Consider the following 20,162-nt stretch of genomic DNA (forward strand, 5'->3'; position numbering starts at 1 on the left):
AGTTCAGGACAGCGTATGCTTTGTTCCTGGATTCTGGCCTCATGTGAGCAGAGACACATTATCTCTGGATGGGAAGAAGCTTACTGTAATTGCAAGCACATTTTCAATAGAGAGATTTTTGTAAGTTAAAAAAAAGTATGGAACAATGAGTAAAAGGAAATGAGTTATTCGGGGGCAGAGTGTACTATTTGAAGAAATGTGTATAGCTTTCACATTTGAATCAGAGAGAAACAACGGGTCAGGCCATAGACAATCAGCATATATGTAGAGATGTTTACGTCTAGTAATAACTTGCTTTTATTATCGTAATGACTATTCTGCCTATTCTTAGAATTCCCAATGCAAGACTAGAGGTTAAAACCCCCCAATTCTTTGGAAACCTTGATATCGTAAAACATTTAAGTCATTTGGCATCTCGGAGTCAAAGTAATGAAAAAACAGGGAGAAAGGAAATAGCTACAGTGACTCTAGACAGGTTCAATTCAGCACTTACGAGTGGCATAAAAATTGTAGTTATTTCAAGCACTCACAAGCTCTGCAAAAAAAGAAAGCCCTGAATAGTCAGAATGCAGAACTGAAGTGTTACTCCAGGAATTGTGTAAGCTTTGGCTTAAGTAAAAGACAATTATCTCTATTTACACAGTGGAGAGATAATTCTAAGTAGTGAAACAAACTGCTTCAAACTGGTAACTCACATAATTTAGTGCTTTTATCAAGCATCTACTATGTGCCACATACAGTGCTAGATTCTTGGTTTGCAAACATGATCATAGCACAGTCCTAGATCTAGGTTGAACCCAGATGGATAAAGAAAAATGCAAATATAGCAAAGAAAGTGCCTCCCAAGTGCACTAAAATGGTACCCTTATTTTTACTGAAGAGTTATACATTTCTACTTGTGGGAATTTTTTTTTTTTTTTAAATATAAAAGGCTGCTGACATATTTCCATTTCTTTGTTTTCTCCTTGTAAATGTAAGTCATGCCCCTGGTGAAACAATTAGACCTCTTAGAGAAGTAAAAAGAAAGTAAGTCACTACGCTCGTCTAACTCAGACATGGGCACTTTTCAGCATGTTTCTGAATATGTGTATGTAAATATATCATAGACTTCAAGTTGGAATCATTACATACATCCCTTATACTTGGTATGTATAGATATATGTACATATACCATTATACTGTCCTTTCTATTAAACTTCTTACGATCATCTCCGCATGTCCTTAATTATACAAAAATTACATAGTAATCACTGGCTGATATTTCATCTTTCAGACATAATTCATGAACATTTCTTTGGTTAGACTTTGAGGTTCACATTACTTGCGATTATGCTGTAGAGATCTTTGATGTGGATATCCATGCATGTCCTGCATGAAAATCTTTGTACACATTTCTGAATACACCTTTACCATATATTCTTCAGAATAGAATTACTGAATCAAGCCATTCATATAACTGTAATAGCTTTTGACATATTTTCAGCACCCCAAACCCCTTTCCCCTCTCCCATTCCTGAATTCCCCTTCCCCCAGCTTGAAGTGAGTTTCTCTCCTATGTAGGCATGAATTAGATCGTCTCCTGGCTTCATATCAGTGTTGAGTGCACCAGATACTTGCTTTTCCATTCTTGTGGTAATTTACTGAGAAGAATGTGCTTCAATCAGTAACATTTCTTGGTATTAAATATTTGCTTATGTACTATCTCTGGCCTACTGCATGTAAGTTCCGTGAGGACAGGGAGCTGGTCTGGTTTGCAGTGGACACCGAGTACCTGGCTCATGCCTGGTACAGAGTGTGCGTTCAGTAAACAGATGCTGGATGGATGTGGAAATAAAGTATGGTCAAATACTCAGAGTTTGGTTGATTTTATGTTGTTTATTTTTATTCCTTCAGAAAGCCCGAGTGTAATGTTGTATAACAAACATCTGTCAGATGTTTAGTTCATCCTATTAGTAACTCAGATGGCTGGCTCAAGCCTTTTTCTCCGTGAGTTCTGTCAACTGCACAACTGCATAGGTAAGCACAACGGACTTGGTCGGCGTCAGCAGAAGAGGAGTACAAGTTTATGGTTATTTGACTTATCGGTTTTGATGTTTTGGATTCTGAATTAAACTGATATAACATCACATATTTTCGCATTGTAAGCCATCTGTGTCTACAGTGCTTTTCCAAATCATTTTTTTTCGCTTTTTAAAAATTACAGGTTTTCTTGGCAGTCCAGGCAATGGCCTAGTCTGTGCTTGTTGAGCCTTGTTTAGTCATCACAACTTCTTATAATAATGCCTTAAAATTAGAAGTGAAAATAATCACACTCAGGAGAGTGTTACTGGGTACAGAACCCCTGGTTGTGTAACACTCGCTCACTACAGCTTTTGTAGAAGGCAAGGAGAGGAAAGATGGAGAGAGAAAAGGAGCTGCTCAAAGTTATAGATCCAGACAGCAACAGGAAAAAAAATAAAAGATCACAATCCATATTGTCAAGGAATCGATCTACTGTCTGGCCTCCCTGCAAAGAAGCAAAATAGATTCCCCCAGACAACTTGTTTTGGGTAGATTACCTTGGGGAGGCCTAGCCCACTTTCCCCCACCATCTCTCTTGGGACTGTGTCCATATAGGTGCTTGTGCCCACTTGTCATGCACTTGGCGTGTGGGCTCACGAACACCTCTGATGGCCCTGTACCGGTTCTGATAGGAGCTCTGCAGAGTTGGGAGCTGTGCTCCCCCCGTGCCTTGCTCAGGGCTTGGCAGAGGGTCAGCTCCTAGAAAATATTAACTAAGTGAATTAAAGAAGCTCAAGTAAAAGTGTCCCACGAGGCCAGATAAGGCAAACTCTCCACCAACATTTACACAGGGTGACCACATTTCCTGCTTTGCCACCTGGTAATTGTTAATGATGTCCCTTGTTGCTCTAAAAATGTCCTCGTTTGGATGATAAATTATGTAGTATCTGACATTTCAGGTAGTAGCGACAGATTCGTTAACATTTGTAGTGGCTAAAAAAAGCAGCAATTCAGTTTGTACAAGTGTATAGCTTATTTGTAAGGTTTGTAAGCGTTTCAATTGTCCCAAAGGACAGGTTGAGAGGGACATACAATGTTCAGCACAACTTTGATCCTGTGTTTCTATTAACTACGGCTCACAACTTTAGCAGCAAATACCCAAGACTTCTTTCTCGTTCAATAACCAGTCCCATTTGAAACACTTTAATTTTTTTCCCCTGCTACAGGGCACTAATATGCCATGGCATTTGTGTGGTTGTGTTCAAGTCAACAACCTCATTCTGCAGGCCTCAGTGGTTACTGATCACTATTTCATGGAGTGTATTTACAGCTGATAGGGAACCTCTCAGAGGACCTGGTACAATAAAGTGCCTGTTAACATTTTAGATGATAGCTATAAATTCAGCATAAACAGGTCTTTAGTCATCCTTGATCTAAGGAATTTATCTTTTAACTTTCAGGATGAAAAAGCATCAGAAATTTGTAGCTGAAGCCCTCAGATGTCCACCAAGTCTGAGGACATCTCCATAAAACTCAATAGTGAAAAATAAGCCCTCTTTATAAATCCTGACAGCCATCATGCTTGATGGGTGGAAGATATTTAGGCAAAGCATAATGAAGAGTGACTTTTGAGCACCTTGGGATCAAGATCAGGTGTCAGGGTCAGCTTCTGACACTACTTGTCAGGGCCTGGGACTAGCCAGGTCTCAGGCCCAGCTTAGGCAGGTTCCAGACATGGACTGCTAAGCTACCTTGCTCAGGAACAGTTTCTCTTAGGTGCTTGAGGGCTATCTACTTTAGCTAGAGAGAGAGAGAGAGTCTTAGAGAGAGTAAAGCAGTCTTCTTAGAAGAGATAGATCTTAGTCTTTAGCAGAACTTGGTAATCTTCAGCAGAGACGCCGTGCTGGCGTTCCACAGGCAGGAGAGGAGACAGAGTCAGAGTCAGCGTGTCTGTGATAGAATGCACATGCTTCCTGACTGCCTTCTCCTCCAGCCTAATATAAGGCTGATCTCATGCTTCTCAACACCACAGGTGTAGAGACTGCCAATTCACCAATGCTCTCATCTCGCGAGCTCTCACGCTAGTTAGAACCAAATCTCTCTCCATGCCCTCCTCAGCAAGGTGTTCCATGACAGGTATTTCTTATAACTCACTCCTCCTAGCCATAGGCTATACGGGCTGCTACATTTCCCCCCTTTTTTATATACGAACAATAACTTAATGAGGTAAGGGCAGTTCTTCCTGTTATCTAGCCTTTTTCTTGCTAGCCAAAATATGGTAACCATCAAGGTTCAGAATTCCAGGTACAGTATGGGCTCTTTAAATAAGGAAGCCCCACACAGATGTAAACTATTAGCGCTGCTAGGGAAAAATGATTGTGATGTTAATTATCTTAAAGGTCCTTTTAAACTGAGAAAAACTGAGAAAATCTTTGCTGAGAGAATTTAAGATTCTTTAACTGTAGGAACTTTCCTTTGATATTTACTTAAAGGAGGAACAAAAGATAACACTTTCCTTGCAATCTCTGCAAGCAAGGATTTTTCTCTCGCTATTCCAAAGGTTTTGCTGCTCCTGGTCCTAAATCCACCCTTTACAGATCTCAGAAGACCGTTACTCATGGACTGATGAGTTCCTCACAGTTCCTCTCAGAGGCTGTTACTCGTGGTCCTCAGTGGTCCCACCCTTCACAATTCCTCCATAGCAGAGTTTTTCCTGCTTTCAAGCTGCTTTTCCAGTGATTTTTTTGCTGATTCCAGACTTTTCAGTGGAGCTCCCTAGCACAAAGGTGGCTTAACTTTTAGTTACTCTTCCCTCCCTTTGTTCTCACCTCTCATAATTTTCCAAAGGCTTCACTTGCTTTCAAGTGTCACTTCCCCTTTGGGCCATGTCCAGGATCTTTAGCTGGACCCGGTTATAGTACGCAGACGCTAATGAGAGGTTGGTTACCCTTCACCATGCAGGACAACCTAATATTCCACAGACATTTAATCTAATTATTCTTCATCCATTGGTCTGGTTTAATTTTCCCAGTTTTATGCTGGCATGTCTAACCAAGGTCTAACCAAGCTGGCAGAGTGCTCCCATGGCTTAGAACTAAATCATACTGTTTTTCTGAGAATAGTTTGAAAATATTAAAGACACTGTTTTAACTTCATTTACCAGTGGGTCCCGATTCTGGCCCAACTGATAATTTCCCTACAACAAAGGTGTTCCATCTCTATCAAACTGATAACGGCCTTCGTCTGCCCGATGAAAGCCTTTTTCACACTTGGGACATACACCTGGAGGTTTACATGCTTTTAGTTCCTTTTCTTCAGCATTCAGCGTTCTTTTCCCTTTTAAACCCCTTTTCTCTTCCGGCCTAGCTTCCCACATTTATGGCATTTGATGTTAACTGGGGGAATTTATGCTCTGATCTTCCAGCTGCCCAATTTGAGTGGTCATGCCAATATAGCATTTACCTGCTTCTACTATAAGATTATTCATCTGATCTCTCAACTGTATTATATCAGCTGCCATGATTTTAATTTGGTCTTTAAGCGGTTCCAGCTGATACTTCAACTGCTGCATCTCATTCCCGTGATTTCTCTCTACTGGCTTTCTTTTGGCCTTCTACTTTTTACAATCTTTCCCTTTCAATTCTTAGAACCTTTGGCTGCCTTGAAGAGACAGGAGCTCTTTAGCTGTTTTTTACTCTCGAGTCTTAGTTTTACAAAACTATTTCCTCTATTTCTTCACCAGCCTCAATCTACCTCGATTTTCTTTTTAAACAGAACTCTTAAACTGCCAAAAAGGGATTCGGGCGTCGGTCTCTCAAAAGCTACTTCCTGCTGGCATCGGGCGAAGATACGGGGGAAGGCAGTTAGAAGTTCTCTTCCCTAACTTAATAAACTCTTGCAAACTATTCCCAAACTTTTCTCTTTGCTGTTTCACCCAAGGCTTTTCTCACCCCCGAGACCAAAGACTTGTTTGCTAAAGGTTTTAAACTCCTAGTTCTATCTTTTCTTTCCCTTTTGTCTAAAGGCTTTTTTCTGTTTTCTCCAGTGGCTTCACAGAAGAGGCTAAAGGCTTTTACCAGCTTTTCCCCCACAGAAGTAGTAGTTAGAATTTGGAAAGAGAAAACGTAGGAAAGAGGAAATACCAAATGAGAAAGGCCTGCTGTTGGCTGTCTTTCTTAGATATTTCTTTCCCCATAAGCATTTGCTATTTCTCTTTTTTTCTTGTTTTGCTAAAGCTTATTTCCCTCTCGGCCCATATTCCCTGAAGCCTGCTCACAGTGCCATTTGTCAGTGGCGTTCACTATCCCGCTTCTGACACCACTTGTCAGGGCCCGGGACTGGCCAGGTCTCTGGCCCGGCTTAGGTAGGTTCCGGATGCAAACCGCTAAGCTACCTTGCTCAGGAACAGTTTCTTTTAGGTGCTTGAGAGCTATCTACTTTAGCAGGAGAGAGAGAGAGACAGAGTATCTTAGAGAGAGTAAAGCAGTCTTCTTAGAAAGGTAGATCTTAGTCTTTAGCAGAGCTTGGTAATCTTCAGCAGAGAGACGCCGTGCTGGCGTCCTGCAGGCAGGAGAGGAGACAGAGAGTGAGCATGCCCGTGAGAGAATGCGCATGCTCCCGACTGCCTTCTCCTCCAGCCTAATATAAGGCTGAGCTCGTGCCTCTCACCACCACAGGTGTAGAGACTGCCAATTCACCAATGCTTTCATCTCGCGAGCTCTCTCATGCTAAATCCTTCTCCATGCCCTCTTCACCAAGGTGTTCCATTACAGGTGTTTCTTATAACTCTCACACCTCCTGGCCATAAGCTATATGGGCTGCTACAGTCAGGGTTGATCTTCGGGCTAGCATTGTTAGGGATTTCTCCAGTCTGCACGGTGACCATCACTGCTCACTGGCTGTGCCAGGCAGTTACACATGTGCTGAATGGTGGCTTTGTACAAAGCACGGAGGTAGTGATGGGAATGTTCACGTGGCTCTTACCCTCCAAGCTTCTTTAAGATGAGGTTGGGAACCGTCGTCTGGGCAGATAAGATGATAAATGACCTTGAGACATTATAGAAAAGATTGTAAAAGGAAGCTTTGGAGCTTATACAAGGAAAGAAAATGTCATGGGGACAGAATGGAGGAAAATGCCTAGATATTGCAGGAATGGCACTGCATGTACTCTGATAACATACAGCCAAAATTTACTGATACCCAGCTACTAATATTTTCCAGGGTCTTAGGCACTTTACAAGAATTTTACTTAATTCTGGCAACTCTACAAGGTGTTGCTACTATTATCATCATCATCTCCATTTTATCAGTGAGGAAGCCGAGGTATGTGGAGCTACTACCTAAGCTTTGACAGATAGAAAGCTGTAGAACCCGAGCTGAAGTCCATGATGACCTGTTCCAGGGTCTGTGCTACTCTCTGCTGTGCGACCCTCCTCCCCAGGTTCAAGGCTGAGTAGGGATCATAGCCCACTCCATCAAGTCCATGGGATAATTCTAAGTGCCTGATGTTTTCCAAACTACAAAGACCCTTTTGCAACATCATTTCCTCTGATTTAGACAGATTGCCTGAGATAGGTGTCCTCACATTCATCACTGGGAAGCTGAAGCCCATGGAGGATATAACTTGCCTGAGACACAGCCAGTAACTCTTGAGACCTCTATGCTATTTGAGTTCCTTATTATTATGCTCTTAAGCTTCATATTCTATGTGCACTCATGGTCTCAGGTCACTTGTAAGTAATGCTCTCACAATACTTGATCCCACTCCAACCATTACTGGAATATTCTGTCCAATTCAGTTCTCTTCATTTATAGGAAATTTTTATACTATGGAGGGGATTTAGTGTGAGCAGGGAGAAACTTGATTTTATTGCAAAAATCTATTGAGGAATTCTGAAAGTTCTGTCTCCCGAGGAGCCAGGTAGCTTGGGCAGGAATTATAAATCTGTTTGCAGAAAGGGTGGTGGCTCACTCACAGACCTGCCACCTCTGCATTTCGACTGGCTTGAGGGAAGGGCTTCCCGGCTTTTTTCCGGACAGGAGGCAAAGGTTAGCCACACCACAGTGGTAATGCTTTTCTGCCAGAAAGTTTGTCATAGTCTGTATTTTCTGAAGTCGCCGACCTTGTTGAACCTTGGTGTTCATGCCCAGCGGGCCAAGCCGACCATCTCACGGTGCTTTTCTCACATAGGATTTTTAGCAGGTGTCATCACTGCAGGGAGAAACTGGTGATTGCAAAACTGTGTAAAAATCCTATCAAAATGGCTTTCTCACTTTTACGGAAAAAGGACATTTCCTTGTGTGAATTGCTCCTGAGGTAAAAATGCAAATAATTGTTGGGATCAAAAACACAGGATTTGGGGAAATGTGAGTGATTTCTCTGAAAGCTACAGCAGAACATGTGAGGTGCTTCTTGCCTTTGAATAAAACCTCATTGTCAATTCTAGTAAAATATATATAAAGATGAGTTAGGCATTTATTTAAAACCGTATTTTAATGTAATGTAATAGACTATATTTAATATAAAATATAAAACGTAATAGAAGTGAGGTTTGTATAATCATACTTTTTTCTCCTTTTTTGGGTATTTTTTCCTGCTTCTCCTGTAGCTGTGCTCCTTTTTTTCCTCTCTTCTCTGATTATTTTCTTTGTCTTTCTTTCTCATCCTGATGCCTGGAAGGGCAGGCAGCTCTCAGGGGTCTATTGATGTCACCAGACCTTCAAAATCAATATTCCACCAGAGGACGCTGAGTAGCAAAGAGGAGACCAAGCTTCTTTCTTTACAAAAGTGCAGAATTTTACATTATCTCCCAATTTTCATTAAAATTAAAAAAAAAAGTCCCAGGAGAACATCTACATGTTTTTCCTTTTTGATTTGTTTCTTTGAGGTCTTTTCAGCTAGCATTTGTCAATTTCCTTTATTCCCAGTATAAAGGTTGTAGTTTTGCTAATGGATCAGGAGACTAAGGAGATAGTTCCCTACTTCCCTGTCTAGTGAGGATGTTTGTTTGAAAAGTCCCAGGATCACAGGTCTGGGCCTGATATATGTTGAGAGAGAGAGGAGAGAGGAGAGAGAGAAACTTTCTTCTAGTAGATTGCCAATGTAACTTGACAATATTGCCCTTTCACCACTGTGTACAAAATTGTACTTCTTGGGAGCTTTTTCTGCCAGGGACCCCATTCTGTCACATTCTTATACTCCTCGAAATCTTTCACATCTGATTCAGTTTCTTCCCCACCTCCAAGTCCTGCTGACACTGGTTTCCATGTGGCATCCTGTGAAAAACCCACCCGACTCTCCAGCCTGGCTGTGGCCGCGTGCCCCCAGCTGCATCTTGCCTCACCCCTGCTCCATTTCGGCTGCTCTGGCTCTTGACTGGATCCTGGACAAAGGTATCCCAGAGCTGTTGACTGCTACATTCTCTAATTCCAGAGTCCTACCCGTCTTATTTCCATGCCTCCTGCAGCTCCTCCCTGGGTTCCTATCACATTTGTCCTTCAGCCTGATTGGAACCACCAGGGCCTTTGAGGCTTCATTTTTTCTTACCCATGCCCCTCCCAGACCCCTCCCCAGAACCCCAGGCCCCTCCCAGCCCCTCTCCCCCCCCACCAAGATCTGAGCCAACTCTCGGAGACCCTCTCTTCCTGCAGTGCAATCTATCACTTGAAGCCATCCAACTCTTGCCAATGCTCTCATCTCTTTTACCCCTTTGGACATTCTGCTGCAACCACTCATTAAAACTACAACCCAGGCCTGTCCAAATGTTGACCTCTCCTGTCTAAAACTCAGGCCTGGAGCTCTGCCCGAGGAAACCGCCCATCCTATACCCGGCGCTGCTGCAGGCTCCCGGTCTCCGGCTTCTGCTGCGCCCTGCGACCCTTCGTGGCAGCGGTGAATCCTCTCTGCCCTTCAGTTTTTGATATTGCCCCTCTTTCGTTGCACAGACATTATTCTGAGAAAATTGCAACCTCAGTTATAGATTTGCTATGATTGAGTAAAAGTTCAGTAAAACTGGACTGCTCTGGATGCTTCCTGATTCCCCAGAAACTATCACAGATATCTGAAATTGCCTCAAATACGCAAACTCCCTTGCACAGCGTGAATAGAGAAAAAGGTGTTTCTGCGATGGTTTTTGTGCAGGATGTACCGAGCTACTTCTCATGTATCAGATGATGATAATGTTTTGCTCACTATTCAGACATCTTTAAATAATTTGGCACATTTCTATATTAATCCTTTCAACAAAGCTCTGACTCTGTGAGTGGGAGGTATTGCTTTGTAATGTAATCCTGAAACATGCAAATCAGAGCCTAGAACCCAGGAGACAAAGACCCACCACTAGAGGGGCAGCCCCGGAGTCGCTCGCGTTGACCTGACTTCCTGAAAGCACACCCAGGCCCAGACTGGCCTTTTATAGTGGTTATTGTTTTGTCTTGTAACCTTTTAAAATAGCCTCGTCAGGGTGCTATACTTTAAGAGGTACGGTAAGCTGGAAGATTGCTCAGGTGTGTTAGCTGTGAAAGGAAATTGGTAGCTGGGGCCATGGGGAAGGGCTGCTTCTGCTGGTGCTTCTCTTTCTCATTGTGATTTTTCTTCAAGGACTGTTTCATGAATATATGCCTGTAATTAAGATCCAAGTTTAAATGGAGGACTTTCCCTTGGAGGAGGAAGGCATAGCTTACAGTCCAAGTTACTTAATGAGTAAAAACCTGCAAGTTCTGTGGATTCTTGACTCCCACGTGGGGCTGGCCTCAAAGGTTCTGCCCAGACCCTGGGAGGTTTGAGCTCTTTTCTTGGCTTCCTGGCTCCATCCTTTGGTGACCACCTGCTCAGTTCTGTGAAGTTGGAGCCTGAAGCTCTGGTTGTATTAGAGCTTTGCTCTTAGTCACTTCCAGATGCAGATATGAACTCTCCAAAGCTTATTTTTAGTTTCATAATACATTTAGGAATTAGTGTTCCTATTCTTTGTTCAATGTCCTTGTGTGTTCCAACAAGATATTTCAAGATGTTTAAAATGGTGAGAGGGAAAACAGGCTAACATAATTTGCACTTATGATAATAACCTCTATTGTCCCATTGCCCAAAGCTGGTTTTCCATAGCCTTGTCTGGCCTCTAAATGCCTTTCTGTGAGTCCACATGGTATGCTCATAGAGATGTGCGTAGGTATCACCCACAGAGTGTGGTAAGACTATAAATCTAGCCCCCCATCTGGACACTGCCAGCCCGAAAACAGGTGGGGCCAGGTGGCCACATTCATAGGGTTCCCCAGATGACTCCTCTACAAATGAGTCTGGGTGGTTGCAGCTACCCTGAGAGACCCCCTGAAATGGAGCAGTGGAGCAGAAACCTGGAAACACCAGGCCCTGAGGCTTTAGGTTTTTTGTATTAGTGGCCTAATTGGTTTGAACTTATTTTCTTAAGCTGTGAAGGGGGTTGAATTAGAGTATTTCACCAACATTGTTTTGTAGATCACCTCTCACAGTTTTTTCCTAAGTAATGACTCTATGACTTAGTGGTGAAAAGGTAAAATTCTTATTAATATTTTTATTTTAGACCTTTTTATTTCTATTATAATTTTTGAAAATGTCAGGATTTTAGGGGGTACGCATGTTTTGTTTACCTACTTTGATTTTTGGACAGATTGAATCAAGGTTATAAGTGTGCCCCCCACCCTCAGGCTTCTGGCCACAGGGTTAGCAAGTCCCAGAAGCTAAATGAGTCCTGAACTGAATTTATTTAATTAGGTGGGATTGCAAACTAATGTAGCCTCTTTGGAAAGAAGTATGGAGAATCCTCAAAGAACTCTAAATCAGTGGTTCTCAACCTTCCTAATGCTGCAACCCTTTAATACAGTTCCTCATGTTGTGGTGACCTCCAACCATAAAATTATTTTTGTTGCTACTTCATAACTGTAATTTTGCTACTGTTATGAATCGTAATGTAAATATCTGATATGCAGGAGACCTCCAAAGGGGTCAAGACTCACAGGTTGAGAACTGCTCTAAATAAAACTTACATTTGATTCCCAAATCCCATTACCAGGTATCTATCCAAAAGAATAAAGATAAAAAAGCCATTTTGTCATAGGGACATTTGCACTAGATTGTTTATTGCAACTCAATTTACAATCACCAAGATATGGAATCAACTCGAGTGCCCATCAACCCATGAATGGATTAATCAACTGTGATATATGTATACCAAGGAATACTATTCAGCCATAAAAAGATGGAGACTTTACATATTTTGTATTAACCTGGATGGAGTTGGAGCCCATTCTCTTTAGTAAAGTATCAAGAATGGAAAAGCCAGGTATCCAGTGAATTCAATACTGATAAGAAGCCAGTAGATGAACTAATACATGCCCACACAAGAAACAAACTCAATTTCATTCAAGTTGTGGGGAGGGGAAGGGGGGAGGATTGCTGCTGTGCTCCCACCTCCTGGGTACCATGTAAGGAGACGTGGCACACCTCCTGGGTAAGGGGCACAACTACAACAGAGACCTCAGCTAACCAAAGTAAACATAGCAACCTAATCGTTTGTACCCTCATATTAATCAGAAATAATAAAAGCGTTTACATAATTAGAATAGAAAATATTCCTGCATCTTCAGTTTTAAGTTAAATTCGTATCACGAGGGAAGCTGCACATTGAAGCCTCCCTTTCTGCCCTTCCCCTCAGGTACACTGCAAGCCAAACTGTGCAGCCTGAAAAAGATCCTTGAGCAGCACAGAAATCCATATGGATAGCCAGTTGTCCTGCACTGTTTGTTGAATAGAGTTTTCTTTCTCCATTAAATTACTTTGGCACCTGTGCTGGAAATCAATTGACTATGTGCCTGTGTCTATTTCTGTTCTCTGTTCCACTGAACTACTTGTCTGTCTTTAGGCCAGTTCTGTACTGCCTTGATTACTTACTTGTCTGTCCCTAGGCCAATACTATACTGCTTTGATTACTGTAGGTAATCTGTACTAGACTGCAGTTATGAAATCAGGTGGTTTAAATCCCTAACCACATTCTTTCTCAAAATCGATTGGTTCTTTTAAGTCCTTTTTATATTTTCCATGTAAATTTTATAATCAGCTTTTTCAATGTCTATAAAAAAGCTTGGTTGGATTCTGACTGGCACTACATGCAATCTATAGATCAGTTGGGGGAAGAATTGCCCTTTAAACTGTTCCAGACTCATTTTCTCTGTCATGTTAGCTTTGGTTTTAAAGGATTGTTCATAATTTAAGGAAGAGAAATCCTGGTTAGCAAATGCATACTCTGAATAGAAAATAGACAATGAGTTCAAATTCTCACAAATATGCTTTTATGTGGCATCTATTCCAATTATTTCCATTGTAATAGGTACCCTAAATAATTTTCTTGAAGTAACTTCTTAATTTTTTCTCGAAGCAACTTCGTAATTTTTGAGAGAAACCAAAGTAAAATATACAAAATAAAGAATAACAATATTTTCATATTAACAATTCCAGATGTCTTCATATTGGTTTAAAATAATTAAGAGGACGATGTTCAAGCTTGTTTATTCCTTAAGAAGAGTGGCAACTATTTACCGACTCTCCAGAAAAACAGGAGCAACAACAACAGACCTTCTTGATCTGTCGTCTTTGCCAATTTCTGTGGTGGTGGAAACACTCCCCGTGCAGCTGATTTCAAGCTACCAACTTAACGTCTCTGAATACAGAGATGCACACTAAAATATCATTATATAGCATTTCCATGATATAGATAAAAAAAAAAGATGTTAACACCATCCAGTATGATAGGGACAAATAATTTCAAGAGCATGGATGATAAAATGTAGTAAAATATTTACAATGAGATGAGTTTAGAATATATATGACCTTTGTTTCTAATATAATTTAACTGTAAGTTTGTTTAATAACTAGCTCAAGCTGGTGCATAGTATGAGTTGACTTTAGCACACCAGTGTGGGCCAAGAGTAAAGAGCAACTCATGTTTAATAGCAAACAATACTAATAGTTAATTAGTTCATTGTCAGATGAAATAAAATGGAAGGAGGCTCATGTTTTGTAACCTTGAATGCTCCATTCTAAAATTCTAAATCCAAGGGGTTGGGTAGATATTATTATTATATTATATATTATTATATTATTATATATTACCATTTTACAAATTGAAGGATTGGTGTACATGTATGTTTTGAGGGTCAGGGATGATCAGCTGGAACTTTTCCTCAGTTAGCGTGGGTTGGGTAGGGTGAGAAATTGGCCCAAACATGCCCTGGCTCCTCACAGAAGCTTCTTCCTCATTGTAGCAGGGATAGACCACGGCAGTTACAGGTGATGATGGTCAGTGTTCTTTAATTTTTGGGGGGAGCATCTGGATTCAGGTTAAAGATAGCTCTGCAGCTTTGTTCAAAGTTGCATGAGGGTTTCGTTCTGGTCAGTGGGAAGAATGGTCGTGGAGAAACCCTGTGTGTGATTACCTACACACCGTTTGTGTGGCCAGGCCTGGGTGTGGTGCCTGTGCCTGCCTCTTCATCCCATTGGTCACCTGCCATCATTTGACTACTCCAGGCTGCAAGGAAGGCTGGGAAATGTCATCTGTCCACATGTTCCAGAAGAGGAGGGGAACAGATTCGGGGGATCAGGCCCTTTCTTTGTGCACTGTTAGCTGTGCAGATGCAGCATGACTTTTGGGGTGCTGGTCTAGGATGAGACTTGAAATTAATTAAGTTTTATTATGAATGAACTGCTCTCTTGAACAAACCCAATCCTCTCTCTGGGCCCCATCTGAAAGTGTAGATCCTTCCTAGGTAGTGACTGCTCATTCACTCCATCTTCCCCTTCTCGGCATTTCCTTTTTCTTCTTTGGTCTTTTGGGGGTACCTTTTGTTCATCCACTGCTCCTGATGTGAACCCCGTTCTGCCAGTGGAACACTGGTCTTTCCCCTGTACCACCTGTCTGACTTGGGACTGGGCCCAGGAGCACAGGGTGCTTCTGACCCCAGAGTTCCAGGGCCAGGGACTGACTGCACCTGGGAGTCTGGAGAGAACCCTGAAGTTCATGGGCTTGTTGGGAAGCTGTTGTCTTTCTGCTTCAGCCAGGAAAATGCCAAATGCAGTATGCTGATATAGACGGTTTACTCCAGCAAATGATGTCTTAGAACAGTTGTAATGCGCCATGGAGGAAGGCGGCCTTGGCAGTCAGACCGCCCAGCTTCCAGATCCCAGTTCTGCCCTTTCTGAGGCTGTACCCATGGCCCACCTGCATGACTTCCCTGTGCCTCAATTTCCTCCTCTGTAAAATATCAGTAAAATAACAATATAAAATAAATTACAAACAAAAACATTTTTGTACAAGATAACCATTAGAGGATATTTTTTTTTTTTTAGGATTTGGTAAGAAAATACCTGCACAGAACAGAGCCCAGGACATGGTAAATGCTATAAAAAACTGATTTGGGGGGCAAAGGAGTGGGGCGCTGGCCCCTTATGCCAGAGGTGGTGGGTTCAGACCTAGCCCCGGCCCAAAACTGCAAAAAACAAACCAAAACAAACCAAAACAAAAACTGATTTTGGTGTCATCATTATTTACATAACTATTATTCCCAGAGGATTTAAGGAAATGGTGTTCTTACCATTGTGACTAGGAAGTAAAGGGTCACGATCTGGTTCTTTAAAAATTGGCAGTCGGTACTCTAAGTTGTGCAGTGTAGCCTGTTCACAAAAAATACAAAACTGCCCCTATTATACTACTGGTGGTCTTAGTCTTTCTTGCTGTGGCTACTGTCTTTCTCTCTCCTTCAATCCTATTTCCTTTGTGAGATAAGTAAAGACATCTTTTCAGTACTGTGGCAGTACTGAAGATGAAGCACAGTGTCCGAGGGTCGGGCCCCCTAGCCCCTTTCACATCCTGGGCAGATGTTGCTAATTAATGTGGGAGATTTTTCTGGAACCTCAGTGCCTCCATGAAAAGGGCTCCTTAGTCAAAACATTTAACTGGTATTGTTTGACTAATCAGAGCTGAAGATGGGCAGAAGGCTGGAGGTCCCCTGCTGTGCCACATCTTAACTCCTTCATTGCTGAGTGTGTGGGTGAGGAGTAGAAGGGGCTCTCAGGGATAAGGTTAAAGCCTTCAGGGCTGTGGGCGTAGGGTAGAGGTAAGGGGGTTGCTTAGGGCAGAATGGAAGAACAGAAGTATTTCACTATGTTAACGACTGGTATAGCTAATCTTGTGCAGGCAGACTGAATATTAACCTTGCACCAAATCATTTCAACAAAGACACCATCCCCAGCCGCACTGGAGCTAGAGATGAAACTCAGCTGACAGTCAAGCCTCCTGCGGGCGGGGGTGGGGGTGGGGCGGCGGTGTGACCCTGACAAGGAAGGCAGGTCCCTACTCCTGCCTCCTGGAGGATGCGGGATGCAGTGCCAAGTTGCCATGGTAATGACAGACTCCTTAGGCCCTGCAGCCTTGTAAAACCGACCAGAGCAGAAAAGATGGGCAATTCCCCAGGTCCCACTTCTGCCCAGACTGTGAAATGGCAGTAAATGCCAATCTGTTTTCTTCTAGCAAAAGTAGTTCCTCTTTGAGTCTGCATTATAAGTTCTAAAGAGAACATAATTCACCAAAACTAAATTCAGACATGATTGTATCATTGAAAAATGATGAAATATTTTTCTCTTTTTCGAATATATTTCTGGGATTAAAAAGCCAAATTATAACCGCATGAGAACAATCACCTCTCCAAATTAGTTAAGTAAGGAATGCTGTAGTAGCGTGGAATTCAGAGTGGAATGGAATTTATTGGACTTTTTACCTCCTGCCTCTCCATTTCCTCCCCGTGGAATGAGGTAATATCATTTCAGAGAAAGCTTGGAGAAAGGAAGATTGGGAGGAGAGAGGGATGAAGGGATGGAGGAATCGAGGACTCAAACATAGCTATTATGAGTTTTTGCTTGTTCAGATATTTTAAACAAACTTGTAATTGTGGACGACATTTAATTTTACATTCTGCTTCCTGGACCTGCCTTTGTTCATGTTTTCCCTAGGCTGTGTACGTGGGCCACAGCCCCTTAGTCACAGCATGCTGAGTGTTGGCTTTCATAATTTACTTCTTTTTTTTTTTTTTTTGGTAGAGACAGAGTCTCACTTTTATTTTTGCCCTCAGTAGAGTGCAGCGGAGTCACTCCAGCAACCTCCAACTCCTGGGCTTAGGCGATTCTTCTGCCTCAGCCTCCCAAGTAGCTGGGACTACAGGTACCCGCCACAATGCCCGGCTATTTTTTGTTGCAGTTTGGCCGGGGCTGGGTTTGAACCTGCCACCCTCGGTATATGAGGCCGGCGCCCTACTCACTGAGCCACAGGCGCCTCCCCATAATTTACTTCTTAAACTCAGAGTCTGTGCAGTGTTTTTGCTTGGTAAATATTCTGTAAGCCATTTTTAAGGCACTTGCCAATATGCTTGCAGGCCCTAATTAATTCAGACTCTCCGTTAGGTACAGGGGTAAGACAGCGTCCCTGGCCTCCTGAGAGGAGCCGAGGGGCAGTGGCCATGTCCACAGCGGGCATTGTACTTGTGGCGGGCGGTCATGCTCTCTGATGCTTGTATCTAGTACTGCCAGGAGCCAGGCTGGCTTGGGAGCCTTCTGCCTGCTGCGGCCCTGCCCTGGGGACAGGCATCGCACGTGCTGGCTGGACAGGAGTGCCTACCCAGGCCTGGACAGAGCCCCGCTGTTTTCCATACCAGCCTGCCCAACTTTACATTTCACATCGTGGCTTTGATTCACCTTTCATACTTGGGGTTTATTCTGCTAAAATTTAAAATCCTTGTTTATATTACTTTGGATTCATTTTAGCTTTCCTAAAGAAAATTTATCTTTTTCATTGCTTGGTTTTCAAAAATATCATCTTTCTTTTTAACAAAGGGGTACAATGCCATTATGAGACATTGAACAAGAAAGAGAAAAATATCCTTAACAAACATAACTCTCATAATTTTTTGTTTATTCCCTATTAATACTCATATTTAACAAAGTCATAGCATGGTAGATAAATGATTTTATATTATGTTTCATTACATGATTCACATTTTTCCACATTGTTTTAGAGGGTCTAGTTGGTTGTGATTTTTCATATGTGAATGTAATTGGTCTAGTTACTTCTCTCATGTAATATGTTCAAATTCGACACTAACCGTTCTCCAAATGTAATCACTACAACATTTTTTGATGGTCAGCCTTCAGCATGTGGTTTTTCTCATATTAAATGAAAGATATTTTATGCCACTTGTTTACGTATCACCCGATAGTTTTCCTAAAGGATTGTACCTGTTTACAACTTGACAGGCTAAGTTGAGATCACCAGTTTCATGGAGTACTTTGGTGACATTCGATATAACAATAACTATTAATTTACTTTTGCTGATTTAGGAGGGAAAGTGGCTATCCCGGTTCAACTTGCATTTTTAATTACTGGCAGGCAGGGACTTGCCCGCACGTGTGTTTGCTTTTCAGAGCTTTTATTTTTATGAATTATCTTTTTTTAGATTTTTTGGATATTTGAACATAATATTTTGTTTATTGTTTTAGATAAGAAACATGTTAACACTTTGTTGCAAATACTAGTTTGTTTACTACTTAACATCATTGCTGGGCTGGTATTTCTATTTCAAGTGATCTGGACTTCTTATGTTAACCCTCAAGTCTAGCTAGCACCGTTTTGTGCCTCTTAAAGAACTTTATGTTCTTAACTTCCCCTTTTTATGTAAAATTTATACTCATGGGTGAGTCCCCTCACCCCCCAAATTCATTCCTGAGCTTTGATTGTGAGTGAAACCTGTGCGCATTAGTTTGGAAGCACAGGTATCTGTGTATTAGTGGTTTGTCACGGAGACGAGCCTGGGTAAACGTTTGCGCGACTGAGCTCTTGAGAGGCTCCATTCAGGGATAGCGATTTGCTTTGTGAGCTGCTGGAGTTTTTAGTAGGCAAGCGCCATATCATAGTTAATGTTTATTTATTTAGCCTTAGATTGGCTGTGCCATGTGTCAATTTCTTACTCAATGTTTTATAATATGTCAATTGAAAACTTGAGTAACTTTGAATTTGCACAGTTTTCTCTAGACACACTCTCTCCAGAACCCTTAGGAAGTTGGAAGACTTTCTTTAATTTTATGTTGGTTGGTATTGACACAATATAACATTTGACTTTTCATCCTTATCTGCTAAAAGTGGTTCAACGGCTTTGCCTTTGGTGATAAGGTTTTAATCAAAAAGATATACTTATTCATAGCTACATATTAATATTTTGACAGTGTACTTTTATTGGCTCAGAAAGTTCTTTTGTGCACACTTTAGGAGGATTAGGGAAAACACTGGCAGAAATCTTTAACTCGTTGGTATAGAATTAATAAGAATGACCATAATGAAAATAATCCTAGCTGACATTTGAGCTCTGAGTGCCAGCAATTTGTGTTAGCTCATTTAGTTCTTAAAACTGCCCTGAGAGGTAGATACTGCTTTGAGTCCCATTTTGCAAATGAAGAAACTGAGGCACTGAAAAATTAAGTAATTCCATTTCTTTTCCTTTGCACTTTAATTAAGAGGTGGACATACGTGCCAGTGCTGGTAACTGGCAATGCAGGGTGCACTGCTGGCATAGACTTCGAGAGCTGGAATAATGTCTTCATATCATTTAGTTCAGGGTCTGGGGTTGTGATTTTTCAGGTGAGATTCTTAAAATGATTTTTCAACTTATGAAAACAATAATAATGCTAAATATACAGAAATGCATAAAGAAGTCCCCATTTTCCTTTCTTCCTGTCTATTCTATTCCCCTAGAAAGCCCCACTGGCTGTTTAAAGCATCTTCCTGGTGTTTCTGATGTTCAGAGGAGGTTGGGGGGAGAACGTATTAGTGGTTCTTCCAAAGGCCCCATGTTGGCTTCCAAAGAAACACCTGATCCAAGGAAGCACGGAGGGGCAAGAAAACGGTCAGATGCTCCTGCAGCCACCAATTACTTCATCTGGGGAAAGCCCCATTCAAAAGCTAGCGGGTCTTTCCTAGGTGAGCCAATGGCTTTTTCTCGCAGGTATGAGCATAAGATGCTATCAATAAAAAAATCTTTATCCAAATATATATTAGTTTGTGATCTATGTGCAACAAGTAAATGAGACATATTTT

At 41.8% G+C, this 20,162-nt stretch overlaps 1 protein-coding gene across 1 annotated transcript in view; it reads left to right on the forward strand.

Moving 5' to 3' along the window:
* Positions 1–20,162, forward strand: part of DNER (delta/notch like EGF repeat containing) — a 328,158-nt gene that overhangs the window by 81,143 nt on the left and 226,853 nt on the right. The window lies entirely within an intron of this gene.

This window comes from Otolemur garnettii, unplaced genomic scaffold, assembly GCF_000181295.1.
Source record: "Otolemur garnettii isolate 467f Iridium unplaced genomic scaffold, OtoGar3 scaffold00013, whole genome shotgun sequence".
Taxonomy (NCBI): Eukaryota; Metazoa; Chordata; class Mammalia; order Primates; family Galagidae; genus Otolemur; species Otolemur garnettii.